Raw genomic sequence first — 16,596 nt, forward strand, 5'->3', positions numbered from 1 at the left:
CACTTCCTCCAGGAGATCCAAATGATCGTCCCATCATGCCGCGGGAGCGCGCTCGGGCCCCAGAGTGCACTGCGCCTGCGTGCGTGCGCGCGCGCAGCACCACCCCCTTGCGACCGCGGGAAAATTCCAAACTCGTCAAAACAAAACAAAAAGTTCCGTGAAGCCGTGCCAAGCTTTCAAGCCGCAGAAGCCGGGCGGTGGCCCCGCTGCGGCCCAGTCTGCTGAGGCAGCTCTGGGTGAGGACCACCCGGGAAGACCGCCACTTCCTGCTAGGGCAGAGAAGACTCGCGAGAGCGTGCTGAGTCTCAACGTGGGCAAGCAGCCCTCCCGCGGCGCGTTGGGTTAGAAGACGGAAGGTGAGAAGCCATGCTGGGCGGGTGCGAGCCGTGGGAGGGCAGGGTAGGAGGTGGGGCTAAGCCCGACAGGAGGCGGGGCCTGGAGAGAGGCGGGGCTAGAGCCAGGTGGGCGGTGAGGCTGACCCTGAGGGGCGTGGCTAATCGGGAGTTGAACCGGGCTCGGCAGGGGCGGCTCGGCGATGGGCGTGACCGTACGGAAACTGATCTCGGCGGGGTCAGGGTCGTCTTGAAGGGGCTGCTCCTCAAGGGTGAGGAGCTAGAGAGGGGCGGAGCCATTCGAGAGGAGCCGGGCAGGCCGGGGCGGGCCATGAGGGACTGGGGTCTAAGGCTTAAGGGGAATGCTAGTGAGCATGCCTCGGGGTGAGGGTACAGGAGTCTGTCCCTTACCATTCGTTCCCATTTATTTTTATTGTTTTAAGCAAATCCTGTTCTTCTGGTTTCAGCGTAGCCTCAGGTACTTTTCAAAGGTCTGGGGCAAAGGTGAAGTTTATTGCTCATCATCTATTAAGAGCAGCTCGGGCCAGGGTCTCAAGAACGCCCTCCCACAGCTGCTTGAGTGACAGGCCCAGTGGCCCATTCAAGGCCCGAGAAAGTTTAAAGGCACAATGTGCTTGCTGCCTTGTTAGAGCAATTTTTGGGTGCTTGGGCTTGGAGGGAATGCTGGACGACAATCTTGGAACAGGCCAAGGATGTTCAAGACCTCTGTGTGCCTGGACATTTCCTCTAGTCTGAGATGATTCAAAGAATCCAATTCCTCAGTTAATTTAAGCGAGTGTTGATTGATGTGAGATACCTGTTTGTGGATGGCCCTCACCTTTAGGGTGGTTCCAAATATCAGATTTAACGCTCACAAACGGAACAACTGGCTGGTGTGTGTGTGTGTGAGTGTGTGTGTGTGAGAGAGAGAGAGAGAGAGGGAGAGAGAGGGAGAGAGAGGGAGAGAGGCTAGAGGCTGTGTCGGGTGCTTCTCCTTTCCTCCTCTTCTCACACCCATCAAGTTTGGCCTAGAGTTCACCTGACTTTGCAAGCCTTTCTTTACGCCTTTCTCTACCTCTCCATTGCTGAGCTCACAAGTTTGGGCTACACATTTAAAACACACACACTCACACACACAGAGAGAGATGGGAGAGAGAGAGAGAGAGAGAGAGAAAACAATAGATGTGTATTGTGGGGATAGAAATCATGTTTTCATCCTTGTGGGGCAAGCACTTATCAACTGAGCTAGCTCCCCAGCCCTGTTCAGTGTGACTTTGTGTGGGAGGCCATGGTGGGTATGTTGTTGCCCATGTGAAGTGTGTGAAGCGGTATGCATATTTTAAATGAACAGGGTTCTTAACTGCTTCCATATTTCGGCAAATAGTTCCAGCAGCAATTACACAAATCTTGTGTTTATAAAATCAACTTCAGGGAGGCCAGCCTGGCCAGTAGGAAGCTGGTTGAATTTTCTGTGCCACAGAGAGGCCCTAAGGAATCTCATACTAGTGATAAAACCATCATAGGAGTGGCAGAGCCTCAGATCAGCAAGAATTTATCCTGAAATGCTCCTTAAGAATCTTAGTGTAGTTTATGCATATTCCCTGGTGTTGCTTATGGTTTCTGATTAGCTAACTTTTTAATATGAAAGACTTCTCTTAGGAGATATAAATGAATTAATTTTCAGTGATTTACTAAAAATCTAATATTGGAAAAGAGAGTACAATGACTCACAGATTCAGGTAACAATACAGTGCGTGAATTTTGTGCTGCCCCATCACTTCCAATGTTTCATTATGTTGCTCTGTCCTGGAACTCACTATGTAGACCAGGCTAGTCTTGAACTCACAGAGACCTACCTGCTTCTGCTTCCCAAGTTCTGGAAGTGAAGGCATTCCTGGTTTGAGTCTTTTGCTAAATATCAAACAGCATTATTATTGTTGTTTGGACTTAGCTGGAAAGAGACTTTGCAAAATTATCTGAGCATCTCTGTTAGGCTTTTCTTGTTTCTGTTAGTTATCTTGAAATAATTTCAGGAGTGTATTAGATTTCTGTTGCTAAAACAAAGTGCCTGAGGTAGGGTACTTTAAAGAAGAGTTTATATAGTTCATAACTCTAGATAGTCAAGAATTCAAAGCATTTGTATGGCTTTGGTTAGGGTCTCCAGGTTACATGTATCAAACTGTGATAGATGATATACTGTCAGGAACATGTGCAAGAAGAAAGGTAACACAGAGAGACAGTGAACAAGATAGACTTAGGTGTGAGGGTCTCATGATCCTACAGTAACTAAATATGTAAATTTCTTTTATTTAGGCCCAACTCTTAAATCATCCATTCCTTTTGGAATACAAGTTTTTGTTCCTCAGCTTGAGGAGTCTATAACAGGCCTTGACTGTGCCTTTTTGAGCCTTTCTGTTGTTACAAGAAAGACTTCTTGTATAAATCACTCTTCTTTTGAGACAGGTCTTTCTATATATGTCAGGCTGGCTTTAAATTCATTGGTCAGGCCTGTGTCTTGGGAGCTAGGCTTTTTGGCATGTACCACCACACTTAGCTTTTGGAAATTGTCATTGAAGAGCCACATACACCATTTATAAGCTGCGAGATGAATTTGGAATTGTTCAGTGAGGACCACAGCTCAGATTCAGGATTATTTGCATTACTTTAAGGTTTTAGACTCACAAATCTGCAGCCAGTCCTGGCTCTGCTCAGTCTCAGACAACACTGGCTTGTTTTCTTATTCTATAGAGTAGCCTTTTCTAGACATTTCACATTCATATAATGTGAAATAGGTACTGTGTCTGGCTTCTTTCTCCTAACGTGATGATTTTGAGATTCACTCATGTAGTAGCATTTATCAGTAGAGCCATGTTTGGATTTCCAGATGATGGACATTTAGGCTGAGTTTATTTTAGTTATTAAGAATGATAGTTGTTTGATATTTCTGCAGGGCTATGTAGTAAATTGTCATGTGACCATTCATCCTCCCAGCATCAGTGTGTGAGGTCTTAACTCATCCTGGTCACTTGTTTGCGGTGACACCTACCACAGTGGCTTCTTACATTTATATATGCCTTATACATTGGCTGTGTTTCCTAAAGCACTGTGGCTTTTGACAGGCATGTGTTAAACAGACTTGCAGATCTCTCTGGGAGAATTGTAATCTCAACATGATTGTTCACTACCGTATCATTTCTTTAGAATTATTTTTCAGTGTTCTTAGCAAGTTTTAGTATATGAAATTTGCCCTTTTGGTCACATTTATATTAATATTTTTGAGACAGGGTCACATGTGTCCTAAGCTAGGCTCATACTTACTGTGTAGCGATGATGCCTTCCACTCCTTCTTCTGCCTATCTCCTAAGTGCCAGAATTATAGGTGTGTCCTCATGTTTTGCAGGGTTTTCTTTTTACACACTTTTTAAGCTCTTACAAACATAATTGCTTTAAAAATTCTAATCTTCTTTTAAAGTTAAGAGTATTTTTTAATTTTTTAATTAATTTTATTAATTTTTATTAATATGAGTACACTGTAGGTATGTCTTCAGACACACCAGATCCCATTACAGATGGTTGTGAGCCACCATGTAGTTGCTGGGAATTGAGCAGCTCAGAACCTCTGGAAGATTAGCCAGTGCTCTTAACCGCTGAGCCGTCTCTCCAGCCCCCAAAGATTAGTTAATCTTGTATGTTGATTTTGTGTCCTGGAACCTTGCTGATGTTGTTTACTTTCAGTGGGTTTATATATATATATATATATTGGAGGTATTGGAGGTGAGACCTTTCTTCCTCACTGAGGCATTAACTGTTTGCTGCCTTGGTTGTCTTTTGACAAGTGCTAGATCTGGTACAGAAATGGCTGACATTAGGACAAGCCTTTTGAAAAGGTTTGATAGAATTTGTGCAATAAATCATCTTGATTTAGATTTTTCTCTATGGGAAAATTTCAGCCACTCATTTTTTGCAGCATTGACTGCCCTGATGCATCCTATGCAGCAATCCTGTCTTCATTGAGTGGGGCCAGGAGCCTTTGGTTCCCATTCAGCCTTTGCAATGATCAGTCCAGATCCTTTTCAGCACAAGTGTCAAGAATGTAGTGTCTTGGGTTGACTTCTACACCTTACAGGCTCTACAGGAGAGACTGTAGGGCTTAGAACAGTTGACTGGGCTAGGATAGAGTGTTAGGAGAGGGAGGATGGTGGCCCATGATATGGAAACATTGTACCACTAGCAGGTGATGATGCTTGGAAGAGAGAAACCATGAGGCAGGTCAAGGTAGTATCTCATGCTTCCCTACAAAAAACATGAAGATACTTCTGGGAATATGGTTTCTTTTTCTTTTAATTAGGAAGAAACAAAGATTTTTTTTTTTAATGTTTAAAACATTCCTTGTATGTAGGAGACCATCCCCTCTGGTTGCAGAAGCCCTGACTGGGTTGATAGCCTTGGTCAAGTGGGTCTGATAATTTTAGGAAGTTGACCAGATTGAGGCCTGGTAGGAAGAATTACAGGTTCTAGAGGAGCCTGGAAAGATGAATTTCCACAATAGGGGCTGGCTTAGCAGGCTAATGATAATTGTCACCAAGTCCAGCGATATGAGTTTGATTTCCAGGATGACCCACATGATGGAAGGAGAGAACCATCCAAGTTGCTTCCAAGTTGGAATTGGGAGTTCTTTTAGGGAAGGGATAGATACTTAGTAATATCAGTAAACAAAGTGATAAGTTGATTTGTTTCCGACTGTTCTTAGTCCAGATGGTTAATAGGAAGAGTCGCAGATGACTCAGCATATGGCTGTGACTACTAAGAAAAGGGCACTGAGAAAGTCAGCTGAGGAAGAGAACAGAGGTGTGATATTTGTAGGAAGCACAGGCTTCCTGGAGCCCTCTCTGGCACATTCACTAGCACTCCTGTGGCAAGCTTTGCTTTGTGGGAAGTTTTCTTTACTAAGCGTCTTGACATACATGTTCCACCCTGGGAATCAGGTTCTTTGCATATATCATGTATGTGCAGATAGTTTAGGCCTATCTTTCTCAGTAGCTATGGTGCTAGGAACCCTTTCAGAATTGAAAGTCCCAGTAGCTTCAGGGCCAGTCTCACAAGCAGCACCCTTAAAGAACTGCTTTCTGTCCTAGGGTATGATTCCTCCACACTGTTTAAGAGGGAAGCAACTGCTTTTAAGATTCAAGATACATTTAACCTCAGCTGATCTCAAGGGGTTTCCTACTCAGATGTAGACTGTCATGGTGAGAGCTGGCAGGAAACCCAGCCTCTAGTCTAGGCTGTCGGGGGCGGATGACCTGAAAGCAGTCAGGGAAGAGGAGAGGGCTATGACAAGGACTGGATTGTGTCCCCACCTCCACTTCTTAGCTTGATGCTCTGCCTATCCGCTCACCCCAGCCCTGCTGCGGTGTGACTGTGATTGGAGAAGCTTTTAGGAAGGCAGTTACAGTTAATTATATTCAGTGGCACCTACTCTGTGCTGTGCATTCTCATTCTGAGTGTCTGGCAGTCTGGCTTCTGTGCCCCTTCTCCACCTGCTTAGGCACTGTTGCCCTTAAGAGCTGCTTCTGGACCCACGAACTCTTGATGTGTTAGAACAAAGAACTTACTTGCATGCATTCTTCCCTTGACCTCTGTTCTGGGTTTTGTACCACGAGGACTGAACTGCACTCTGCAGAAGAGGAAAGGCAGATGCTGCCGGAGGGGGCTGTAGTGAGGGACACTGGGCTGAGGAGTAAGAGGCTAACAGGAGCTCAGTGAAAGTAGCAAACAGGGCATTGTTTGGAATAGGGTATTTCACCAGGTGACATTGTCTAAAGGGTCTCTGTCTACCCCAAGCCCCACTTTCAGGTCTGTCTGCATAGCTGGGTGTGTCCCAAGAACTGCCAAAATGACCCTTTGGGGTGGATGCTGCTCCCACCTGAAGACACATGAAACTGGCACCAAAATGTCCAGGTTTTCTTGTCACAGAACCAGGTTCCAACCTTTCTATTGGTCTATAAAACGTGGACTTTTCTACAGCAATATGGTTGGGCTTGGCAAATGGTCCATTCTTCACACTCTGGGAGCAGTTCCCAAAGCTGTGCATTACTTTAAAAGAAGTGTTTACAACTCAATGAATGTAAGATAAAGACTCCGTGACTTGGAAGATCTTCACTCCTAGCCCCTTGAAAAGGACTGTTATTTTAATTAAATTGAAAAGTGTAGGAAACTTAAAAATTTTTCTATTATTTTAAATTATTTGTAGGGCTGTATATTTGTATATGTATATGTGCACATGAGTGTAGGGCCTATAGTCAGAGGTGTGGGGTCCCCTGGAGTTATAGTGCTAAGAAAAGAACTGTAGTCTTGAAGAGCAGCCTCATCTCTCCAGCCCCAGAAAACTTAAATATAAAACCACCTTTAATGCTGATCAATTAAAGGTTAGACTCCTTTAAAGGCACTTGGTGTTTGTACAGATACTGGCTTTCACAGGAACATTATCATGAGTTATACACATCTCACTGGTAGCTTCCCTATTGGTATAAGAACTTAGGATAAACATCTTTTCAAGTTGACCAGAAACAGTCTTTTGTGTACTAATTACTTTGTTGCTATAAATGTGACTGTGTGTGTGTGTTTTAATGTTTCTGTTATGCCACTTTAACCACTGTCCATCACTTTACACCCCCCAGCCCCCATAGTATAAGGAATAGCTGTCAGAGTAGAACAGTCTTCAGCTTGGTGGAATTCCCATCGGTGTCTCCAGAAGTGAGCTTTCCCTAGTGCAGCAAGGCTTCCCTGGTACCTTTGTTCCCTCCATCTTATGTCATTGATTTTAACCTCAGTATCAGGTGTATTTACATACACCTTAGCCTTCTGCTCTGATGTCTTTGCCACTGACTCTCCAGCTCCTTTTCCAGATGTGTCTCTTGGCGGAGTGTAAATAATGGTGGTCCTTGCCCCAAGTCAGCATGGTGCTCATGTTACAAGTGTGCCAGGGTGGCTTAGCCACATATCTCTGGGATGGAGTTTTGAAGTTGTTGCTTATCTTGTAAGCTATTGTTTAAGGATCAGCTCTAGCTGTAGCCGTTGCTGCGGTTTTCTCCTCCTCCTTCCTCTTCTTCTTCTTCTTCCTCCTCCTTCTCCTCCTATTTCTTACTCTCTTGTTATTGTATATTGTATTCCATTAGGAGTGTTGAGATTTTTTCTCATTTTAATCATCCTTTAATCATTCTTACTTTCTCCTCCCCATTTCTGTTTCTCTAGTCTCTTCCATTTTCTTAACATTAACAGGTTTTCCTTTCTTGTGATTGAGATTTTTAGTAGAAGGGGATTAGAAGGGTGAAGGGAGGGGGCATAACTATGCTACTGTCTGATTATCTTATCTAGAATGAGATGATAAAGAGCCAATTTCCTTTATCATTCCTTTTAGAGAGTAGAAGTTCCCTGGAGTTTGATAGTAAAGATTTCATGTGGCAGATGATGGAGTTTGTGAGTGAGTAGGAGGACCAGTCCCTGGAGAAGGTGCAAGATAAAGGGAGCAGCAAGGCAGCCTGGAGTGCTCATGGGCAGACGGGAGAGGGGCATTGTGTTTACATCCTACGTGCACTTTGATATGAAGAAAGGTTAAGACGGGGTCCTGGAAGGCAGTTAGATGCTGGCAGTGTCTCAGCTTGGTTAGCTTTTACTAAAGGGTGCTTGTAAGTATGGGAGTGCTATATGTTAGCTGCTACCTGTCAGGCATGGGTTACATGGAATTTCTTAAAACAGTGTTCTCTCTTTGGAAAAAATTCCTAGTTAAAATGAAAAAATCTCAAGTTTTATTATTGTTCACTACAAATTTTAGGGATTCTAGTCAATTTTCAGAAGCTACTCATTGGCCTCAATTCTGCCCACTTGTATAGGAAGATCCTTAAGTGCAGTTAGTTACAGGTAGGAAAGATAGTATGTGCCTATATCACTGGACTAAAGCTGATTTTTTTTTAAATTTTTTTATTTTTATTTATTTATTTATTTTTGCCTGTCAACAATAAAAAACTACTTTAGGAACATGACTGCAATTTAGAATCTTATGTAGAACCACACATACTAGTATTTTTAATACCTTCAACCCAAAATAATTACTGAGTTGTACAGTATTTGAAGTTCTGATTTTCACGTGCATTAAGTCTGCACTTTAGTTTGTGGGTTGCTAGACTGCTCAGATGATTAATATTCATGCCAAATCTGCTAAATAAGAGGAAAGCAGAAGGAAAATTCATGCCTGTTTTTGCTGATCTGTATTTATTTTGGATGACAATAGCTTTCCTGACTATGACAGACTAAACCAGGAAGCTACAGCAGAAAGCAGAAAGGGTGGGCATACCTCTGTTGCCTTCCACAGATCTGATAATGTGTCTCAGTAGAACCAGGCCAGTTTTCTGGGGAAAGGCTTTGCTCCTTACACAACTGTTGTCATAACTAACTACCTCTCCCCTATTTCTTCACTTAAATGTCTACAGACCAGTTAGACCCTCCATCCCTCTTACATCCTTGTTGTGTGCTTACATTTCTGAGTTAGTTACCTTATCCCATCACATGGCTTTAGTTACCTTGCTATGGCGGTGTTTTTCAGAACCTTGATTAGGTTTATTTTCTGACCTGTGTATCCACATAGGCCACAGCTTAATTGGATTTTTTCATTTGGATTCCATACTGTCTTGCATTTACCATATCTCAAGATATCTTTCTATCCAAGTAAGTTTCAGTTAGTGTTTCCCCTGGTTTCTTCATCAGGAACCCAAGCACCATCATTAACGTCATTCTCTTCTGAAATTTTGTTCAACCTAAACGTCAAATATTGTGAATTTCACGTTTTAGGTACAGCCAGTTTTTTTTCCTTACAACTTTATTTAAAAAAAAAAATCACAGAGATACATGTACAGATTTTTGAAGACATTTTGGCATAAAACTATATGAATATATTTTTGTCAGTACTTGATTTTTTAAAAAAGCTTTGATAGTATGCATTGAAATCTTACTAGTTACCATAAGTATAAAGTACATGTAAAACAAAATGTAACATGGAAATAATCCAAGTTTTCTTGGTGTGTATAGATTAAACATAATGATTTTTAAATACCAAAATTTGCCACAAGGCTATCTTCTTAGCTCTTGAGTTATTAATGATTTAAGGTCTAGGTGTACCCCACTCTGAGAGGGTGCTATACACTTCTTTTTTTTTCCTAAGAAGGGCCGAGGCTTTCACTTTTTGGCCTTCCTTTTTTTGAACTTCATATGGTCTATGAGTTGTTTCTTGGGTATTCAAAGCTTTCTGGGGCTAGTATCCAATTATCAGTGACTACATATTATGTCTGTTCTTTTGTGACTGGGTTATCTCACTCAAGATGATATTCTCTAGATACATCCATTTTCCTAGGAATTTCATAAAGTCATAAAGTCATTGTTTTTAATAGCTGAGTAGTACTCCATTGTGTAAATATACCACAATTTTTGTATCCATTCATCTACTGATAGACATCTGGGTTCTTTCCAGCTTCTGGCTATTATAAATAAGGCTGCTGTGAACATGGTGGAGCATGTGTCCTTATTGTATGTTGGAGCATCTCTGGGGAATATGCCCAGAAGTGGATTAACTGGGTCTTCAAGTAGTAAGTACTATGTCCAGTTTTCTGAGGAACCGCCAGACTGATTTCCAGAGTGGTTGTACTAGTTTACAACCCCACCAACAGTGGAGGAGTGTTCCTCTTTCTCCGCATCCTCGCCAGCATCTGCTGTCATCTGAGTTTTTGATCTTAGCCATTTTTACTGGTATGAGGTGAAATCTTAGAGTTGTTTTGATTTGCATTTTTCTGATGACTAGGGATGTCAACCATTTCCTTAGATGCTTCTCAGCCATTCGATATTCCTCAGTTGAGAATTCTTTGTTTAGCTCTGTACCCCATTTTTTAATAGGATTGTTTGATTCTCTGGAGTCTAACTTTTTGAGTTCTTTGTGTATATTGGATATTAGACCTCTATCAGATGTGGGATTGGTAAAGATCTTTTCCCAATCTGTTGGCTGCCGTTTTGTTTTCTTGACAGTGTCCTTAGCCTTACAGAAACTTTGCAATCTCATTACATCTCATTTATTGATCTTGATCTTAGAGCACAAGCCATTGGTGTTCTGTTCAGGAAAATTTCCCCTGTGCCTATGTGTTCTAAGGTTTTTCCCAATTTTTTTTCTAATACTTTCAGTGTACCTGGTTTAATGTGGAGATCTTTGATCCACTTGCACTTAGGTACAGCCAGTTTTAATTTGTGTTGGGATTATGGTCCTGTAAGGTCATTACAAAATGAAAATATGATCATAAGTTGAAAACGTACTCAATACAGTGTGTCTAATGCCTTCTGAGACAGCATAATCAAACAGTACAGCAGCACACTGGAATACGAGTTGTCTCTATGATAGTATGGTTGACTGGGGGCTCTTGTTCTCTTCTGTACTGAGACTAACAGGAGAGGACCATGTTTGTATTACTAGCCTGAGAAAATAGTAGCCCTTGGAAGGCAGAGGCAGGAGTTCAAGGTCATCCTGAACTACATGAGACCCTGTATGAAAAAACAAACCAAAATATTGGTTTGGCTCTGTGGAGTCTTTTGTGGTAACACATGAACTTTATGATTGTTTATTTTTTCTGTTTGTTTGAAAAATGTACACGAAATTTTGATAAAGAATTGTGCTGAAACTGCAGACTGCCTTGGGTAGAATGGACTTTTTAATGGTGTTCTGATTTATGACTAACATGGGTTATTGTGCTCCTTCTTCAATTCTGTCACTCTCACTGAACCATGCTCACTATAGAGACCTTTCATATCCTAGGTTAAATTCTTTTAAAGCATTATTTTTGCAGCTATTGTAAATGACAATTTAGAAGCTCTTTTAATTAGTTCTTATTCATGTGCAGACACACTGCTGGTTTGGCTGTTGGCTTCAGACCTTGAAGCTTTACAGAATCAGTTCTCTGTTCGAAGAGGTTTTTGGGAGTCCATTTTCTCTGAGGTGTGCCATCTGCAAGTAGAGGCATCTTTACTTCTTCTGGCTTGTGTGCCTTTGTTTTCCTTCCTCTGATGTGTGTGCCTTTGTGTTCTTTCTCTCCTCAACTTGTTGAATACAGATGTTGAGACTGGGAATCTTCGCCTTATCCCTGGCCTTAGAGGAAAGCTTTTCTCTCTGTGTTGGGTGTGATGCTCACTGTGACCCTGTCAAGCTTGGCCTTTATTGTGTCAGTGTTCAGTCATTCTGAGCACCAGCTCACAACCTAATCTGTTCAGTTTTCATTATGCAAAGATGCTGAATTTGGTAAGTTACCTTTTCTACATCCATCAATATCACATAGTTGTTGTCTTTCATTCTCAATATGATGATGAGATGCATTCATAGATTTGTGGATATTGAATCCAGGATTCACTTCTTAATGGTATATAGTGCTTTTGATGCAGCACTGAATACTAGCATTGATTAATAATTAATTAATTAATTTTATATGGCTGTATTATATGCATTAATTATTTGCTGATTGTAAGTATGCAATAAACATTTCTTTATGTCAGTCACTGTGTTCATCTCTGGTTATTTCCATTTATTGAATTTTAAGAAGTGGATTAATTCTTACAGAGTATAACATTTTAGAGCTTTTGGCATATTTTCCTAGTTGCCCTCAGAAAACTGAAACTGTGTCGATGCACTCCCACGAGTGACTACTTAGCTGAGTTCATTTTTAAAAAGACTTGCTTATGTTACATGTATGTTTGTTTGCCTGAGTATGTATGTGCCCCACTTACATGCAATACCTATGTAGGCCGGAAGGTGTTGGATCCCTGGAACTGTGGTTATAGGCAGTTATGAGTTTCCATTTGGGTGCTGATGTCCTAGGGTTACTATTGCTGTGATTAAACACCATAACCAAAAGTAAGTTGTGAGGGAAACGTCCATTTCGCTTACAGTTCCATATGATATAGTTCATCACAAGCAGTGAAGAACTCAAGCAGGGCCTGAACCTGGGGACAGGGGCTGATATAGAGGCCAAGGAAGAATGCTGCTTTGTAGCTACACTGCTTACTGGCTTGCCACATAGGGCTTGTTTCAGAACCTAAGACTTCCAGCCCTGAGGTGGCTCCACCCACAATGTGCTGGGCCCTCCCACATCAATCACTAATTATGAAAGTGCCCTACAGGATTACCTACAACCTGATCTTATGAATCCATTTTCTTGATTTGAAGCTCCCTCCTCTCAGATGATTTTAATTTGTGTTGACATAAAACTTGCCAGCACAACTGAACGCCTTGTCAACTTGATACTCAAACATCACTTTTCAATTAAGCCTTTTCTTTTTCATTTATTCTTGTAGATAGCATGTAATATTATAATATAAAATATAACTTAAAAATTCCCCAGTTTTATAAATTCAAACATATTAAAGGTTCAGTCTCTTTAAAATATCCAGTCTTTTAAAAAATCCAAAGTATGTTTTTAAAAGTTCAGTCCCTCAACCATGGGCTCCTGTAAAAATGAAAATTAAATTCTTTCTTACTCTAAGAGGGAAGAACCAGGGCACAGCCACAGTGTGAACAAAGCAAAACCAAACTTCAAAAGTGAAAATAAATCAGTGCCCAATACTGGGATTCATTCACAATCTTCTGTCCTCAACCACTTCTCTGGCTCCATCCTCTGCAGCACACGCAACTTGTCTTCCAAGCTTTGGCAGACTTCATGCCACTACTGCTGCTGTCCTTGGTGGCCACACAAGATGGCCACGGCATCCCATGGGATGGCATTTCCACAGTGCTGGGGTCTCTGCTGTAATTGGATTGTGCTTTTCTTCAGGGTTTTCTTCCTCAGGCCAAACCTCATCTTGTCTCCATGATCCCTTCACAGGACTTCAACTGCTACCGAGGCTGCACCGTCTCCAGTGGCCTGTCCTGTCTTCTCACAGTGCCAAGCCTCAGTTGTTCTCTAATGACCCCTTCATCCCTTCAAAACCAGTACCAACTGGGTGCTCTTACACATTACCAAATCTTGACCACTTCTGAAATGGCTTCTGTGTGCTCTGAGGAGACACTTTCCAGATTTCCCCTCCATGTCTCTTTTTAGATAAAACAAAAATAAACAACAATTACAATAACAAATCTGCCACTAATTCCTTAGCTCCAGTTGACCAGCATCAATTGTTCCAGTAAAACAAAGGTTTTAATTTCCTGGCTCTGGTCTTTTTGTTAATCATAGCTGATTCTTTAGCCCCAGACAACCAGAACCACAGGTTATCAACTTAAAGCACCAGTGTTCCTGATAAAAGTCTTTGAGTGACTTTTAACCTCCCCTCTGGAACTTCCCAGGCCTCCGTTGTCTGTATTGCTCTGAATATTCTTTTTAAAAAAGATTTATTTATGTTATGTGTATGAGTACATAGTTGCTGTCTTCAGACATAACAGAAAAGGATATCGGATCTCATTACAGATGGTTGTGAGCCACCATGTGGTTGCTGGGAATTTAACTCAGGACCTCTGGAAGTGCTCCTAACACCTGAGCCATCTCTCCAGGCCCTGACCCATGCCCTGCTCTGAATAGTCTTATCTTCAAAGCTCCCCCAGAACAGCTCACTAAGCTTTGAACACTCACTGGCTTTTCTAGCCTAATGTTCCAAAGTTTTCCATAATCGTCCAATAAACAACCCGATCAGGTCTGTCACAGCAATATCCCATGATCCTGGTACTGATTTGTCATATTACGGTTACTGTTGCTATGGTAAAACCATGACCAAAAGCAAGCTGGAGAGGAAAGGGTAGATTTGGCTGTGCTCTGCTGCCTCAGCTGTGTCCTTAGCCATGGAAAATGTGAATAGAAGTCTAGCAGTCTTTCCTGAGATGGCTGCCACTGTGGTGATTACAGGCAATGGGAGGAGTTGAGAGGGGTACTGTTTATTCTCAGTCCGTTTGGGCAAACACAGACTCCAGTTTTAAAAACAAGAGAAAGCAGCTGGTTGGAATGATGTGGAGTCCATCCCTCCACAACCATTTTCAGCTACAGGCTGACTTTTTTTTTTGGTGGCTCTTCAGCAGGTGATGCTGCAGTACATAGCACAGTCTTCTCCAGGGAGCTGAGACCTGGAGCACTTGATCCACCCTGCACAGCACCAAGAGGCTGGGTCCGGTCTTGCCTGAACTCTGGCCTAGTCTGCGGTTCTGTTGCCTGGTTTGGGTTTCAGAGCACAGAGGCACAAACCTCCTCCTGATGGAGAATCGTTATGTTTCTGTCCTGGTTCCATTTCAGTAAGTGTTTATATATATTTTTAGTTTCACCACAACATTTTGGGTTTTCCCTTTGATGCTTCCCGTCTGGTTACTGTGTTTGGAGTACAGAGCCCATCAAAGAGGATTTCTTGTGCCGTCTTAACAGGAAGTCATGGGCTGAGAGTGTAGAGGAAACAGTTAGAGACTTGGTTATATACAGAACTAAAATGTAACCACAAGAAAGCTTTTCTGTGTGAGTTCAGTGTCCCTCAGAACAGGTCACATAAACTCCTTCTGAGGCTTGCAGGCCCCCAAAGATAAGGAAGATTAAGTGGGGCTTATTAACACACTCAAGTTGTCTAGAAAGATTGTACTTACTCTTTACCCTTTTGAAGATAAAATGAAATAAAAAGTCTCCAGACACCTCGTTGCCTAACCAGGCACTGTGTTGGACTTCCATTGCCTCTAGCTGCTTGTGTTGGCACACAAGTGGCTCTGCTTGAAATGCAGGGCTATGTTACCAAAGAACAGAGATGGAAGTGTTTATAGCATCTGAGCTCACCTAGAGGTTGCCTTTCCCCTGTTGCTTTGAAGAAGACAGTGGCTAGCCAGTCAGCCATCTCCACCATCCGGCAGTGTCATGCCGCCTAGAGTCAGGGTCAGAAGTGAGCGTCAGCGACCACAACATCACCTGAGTCAAATCTCTGTTGTCAGTCGAAATTCACTTATTTTAGACATTGCCATTTGGACTTTGTTCGAGCGTTTACATTAGTAGAGACAGTACTTTTAAATTTCTAGGTTTTTTTTTTTTTAGTTTATAATCTTACAAGTGTTATAAGCATAAGGTTTTACTAGTTTATGTTCCTGATATTTAACTAACAGGAAAAAAAAACTTGAACCTGTTCATGGGGCTCTCAGCAGTTCTTACTCAAAGTGTGAGAAACCTTGATTAAAATATGGCTTAATTCTTCCCGGGTGGGTGAGCCGGCGCAGTGGGTGAAGGTGCATGTTGCCAGGCTGGATATTGGGTTCTGTTTCTGCAACCCACACTGGGGAAGGAGAGATCCGACTCCTGCAAGTTGTTGGTTGTCCACTGTGCCTTGTGAATTTCCTCTTTGATATGTGAGTATGTACATATAACACACACACTCACACATGTATATATGTATTAACATCAGGCTTTTCCTCGTGGGCTCCAGTTTCTGAATAATGATTCCGGAGGCTTATTTAAAATGCCGTGGCCTTTTGCTAGACTTGTTCCCTGACTAGCTTGTAACTTATTTAACCTGTTCAACTGTTCTATCTGCCACATGGCAGGTTACCGCTCCTCAGTTTCATATGTCTGACTACCTCAGAGTCCAGGTTGCAAATCTCTGGTGCCACTGACTCCCAGCATTCCTCTCTCTCTCCTGGAACTCCTACCTTCTACTTCCTGCCTTTTGACAATAGGCCAACAGCTTTTTATTGACTGGTGATGCTTCTACACAATATGTAAGAGATTGTCCCTATGATAGATTGATAGATTGATAAATTGATCCAGACAGATTTTAAAAATCCTAAGGAATTCGATTAGCATCCTGGTTTGGGTTTTATTTATTTTTTGGTCTTCTTATGTTTTTCCTTAACTTGCTCTGCTCCTGTGTCCACCTTGCACAACTTGGGCTTCTCTTCTGTCTAGAGCCAGTGGGTGCCTCACACTATTTCCTTTTATCCCACCCTTTCCCTGCCTGTTAAGTTCTGTTGCCATACAGGCCTTGATTTTACTCACTAGCCAGAGGCTGCCTGAGAGCAGGGCCATCTGTCACCTTTTCACTGGTAGCACTTTTAAGTTCCTAGTATAAAATGGCTTCCTACAAATGTGCGGGCATCTTTTTTTGGTTCTGTTGTTGAGTGACAAATTCCTGTTGGAAACAAAGATGGAGAGAAGCAGAAATAGCCTCAAGAGTCAAGTCACTAGTGACAAAGGCAAGAAGACAATTTATTTCTCCTTCTCCTCCTCTTTCTTTTCCT

At 42.1% G+C, this 16,596-nt stretch overlaps 1 protein-coding gene across 1 annotated transcript in view; it reads left to right on the forward strand.

The window, feature by feature from the left end:
- Positions 1-236: 236 nt before the first annotated feature.
- FANCC (FA complementation group C) overlaps positions 237-16,596 on the forward strand; it is a gene marked incomplete at its 3' end in the record, with an annotated part of 100,866 nt that continues 84,506 nt past the window's right edge. The window contains 1 exon segment of the mRNA XM_080908588.1: positions 237-356.

This window comes from Micromys minutus, assembly GCF_963924665.1.
Source record: "Micromys minutus genome assembly, chromosome: 1".
NCBI classification, from domain to species: domain Eukaryota; kingdom Metazoa; phylum Chordata; class Mammalia; order Rodentia; family Muridae; genus Micromys; species Micromys minutus.